General features: G+C 58.9%; 1 protein-coding gene across 1 annotated transcript in view; it reads right to left on the bottom strand.

Annotated features, from left to right (window-relative positions):
* PGS1 (phosphatidylglycerophosphate synthase 1) overlaps window positions 1–2,514 on the bottom strand; it is a 22,721-nt gene that overhangs the window by 1,514 nt on the left and 18,693 nt on the right. The gene's annotated exons all lie outside the window — the stretch shown is intronic.

The raw sequence follows: 2,514 nt of genomic DNA, 5'->3' as shown, positions 1-2,514 counted from the left end.
CAATACACCCTCCAAGTCCTGTGTTCCCATTAATAAGGTATTTGAAGCAGCAGCAGGAAAGTGACCCTGACTGCCTCCACCACTCAGGGCTGAGACAGCGATCCCTCTCTGGACCTTGCATCACTCCGTCTAGAAGACACCAACTTCATCGTAAGGACCGACTATCCCGCAACATCATAAGGACTGGACCAAACAGCCTCGAAGGCCCCGCCCACTGTAGCAGCAGGGGGCACCAAAGGGAGCGCAGGGAGGGCACAGCCCACGGTGCCAGGGAGCTCACGCTCCCTTCCTGGGGGCAGCGACGCCCCAGCGAGAGCAGGGCAGAGGACACCTCACCCTCCAGAACACGAGGAAGCTCTGGGAAGTGTCCACGTGGAGGGCTGGGCAGACCCGGGGCCCCAACTGCATTTCTCCTGCGTGGTTTTCAGGCTCACGGCCTTCGCCACACGGAGCAGGGCACGGGCGGCACGGGCACGACTACGCCGGGTGGGCTCTTCTAGGACAGCTCTCACCCTCAGGCCTCCTGACGGCGGCAGCGAGGGCCCCAGTCTCCAGCTGGACGTGCCTGGCCGGTGTGCAGATGTCTCCACAGACCCAGCTTTATGTGTTCAGATGGATACTCAGCCGAGAGTTCAAATAGATTACCAGAAACACTTAAGTTTCCTCATAGACCCCACAACGGGGCTGGAGAAGGAAGTCAGCTGATCAAGGTCACAATGCTGTTCAAGGGAGTCTTTCTTGGGTCACAAGTGGTAAACCATGTTCTCTGAACAAAACCAGGAAGCTTTCAGTTTTTATCGTGCGTACTAAGTCAAGGGAGGGACTTCGGATTCTGATAAAAATACCTCTCTATTCCCAGGGCCCAGCGTGCTACAAATAGGACCCTTCCCAGTATCCCAAGGAGAGCAGGGACACGGGCAGCCGGGGTTTTAGGGACTTTCTGGGCTGTGGGGCCACTGTTATGGCTGGGCAGCCCCGGGATCAGGCACTATACGGGCCACCTGGCAGGGTGGGGGGAGGGCGAAGTCCCAGCATGCAGGCATACAGGTGGAACTGCCTAGAAAGGAGTCTCCGCACTCCAAAGCCACAGAAATCAGTGTACCCCTGAGGAAGGGAAGAGCTAAGAGCTGCAACAACCCTCCCACAACCCAAAGCCCCTGGGATTCAGGTTTGGGAAGAAAAGGAAAATATCCCAAATATGTCATTTAGGGAAAGAGCTGCTGACCGCAACCCGCCCGGATTTTCTCAAGATCCAGGATGTGGGTTCAATCCCCTTCCTTGGGCAGTGGGGGGGGGGGGGAGCGGCCAGTACGAGGACCCTGGGCACAGGCCTGGGGGACGCGCCCCCACAAATCAACCCAGATTGTGGAGAACTTGTCCCGGCCCGAGGCCAAGTTCACACCCACAACTCTCTGCTGACCTAGGGCGGAAGTTCACGCGAGTCCAGCAGACCCCACCGGGGCGCAGCCCTGCCCCTCTCACACCAGTGGCCCCGACTGGAGCTTCAGCTCTGAGGCTTCCTCATTTTCTGGAAGCCTCACGGTAGCAAGAAACCTGCTGAGCAGATCGGATTCCGCACCGGCCACCCAGAACACAGCCACCGCCACTTCCTCTCGCCCCTGGTCGCGAAGGCCTTCCCGGCACCAAGGCCCCACTGGCCGCTGACAGGATTCCCAGATGGCAGAAGGCAGGTCCCAGGGAACAAGGCAGTTACCGTTTCCTTGTCCAGCAACAAAGGCTCCAACCGTTTCGCAACACTAATTCCCAAACACTGGAGAATAAAAGCTTAACAAAGTCAATAGCCGAAGCTTCTGAGGTCTGGCCTACAGCAGCGTTATCTGTATTCCTATGACTCAGGAGGGAAGCTGGCACCTTCCATGGAAAGGCTTTGCTGTAAAGGTCACAAATTCACGAGCCCACAGCACCGCCCTGGTCTCCCGCACAGGCACAGCGCTGGTGCTCTCCGAAGTCCAGCAGCACTGCCACAGGCAGGCACAGAGTCCCACGAGAGCACCAGGGAATGCTCAGGAACTTTCTGTTTTCCTCTGAATGTAAAATGAAATATTACACCACAGAAGGAGGGCCAAGACAGCTGCTGACTCTTTGGGAACCACCCTGCGACCTGCCCCGGTGAGGAAACCAGGTTCTCCCCACTGCTGCTTCGGGCCCGAGCCGGCCGGCAGCACGGGGCCCAGGGTCTCCAACCCCAGCTCAGGACAAAGGGCTGCTCTCCCCACTTCCAAGTGGGTCTTCCAAGGGAAGCAGGAGGATCCTCGATGGGCCACCTGTTCCCGATGGCCAGCATACCCCGTGCCGAACCACCAGAGCACGCCCCACCCCCCATGCTCAGGACAACGCTGGCCTCTCGTCACGGACAGAGGAACAGAAGCCCTGTCCCAGCTGCAAGCACGAGGAAAATAGCACAATGGTTCCAAGACGCCGAAAGTCCCCGAGGAAAAGGGGGCCTGTTCGGCCAATCGCCATCCCCCTACGAGGCGGGGGGGGGGGGGGGGG

The sequence above is a fragment of the Herpailurus yagouaroundi genome, unplaced genomic scaffold (genome assembly GCF_014898765.1).
Source record: "Herpailurus yagouaroundi ecotype Mexico unplaced genomic scaffold, PumYag 217, whole genome shotgun sequence".
Classification (NCBI taxonomy): domain Eukaryota; kingdom Metazoa; phylum Chordata; class Mammalia; order Carnivora; family Felidae; genus Herpailurus; species Herpailurus yagouaroundi.
This window is presented reverse-complemented; position numbering and strand designations above follow the sequence as displayed.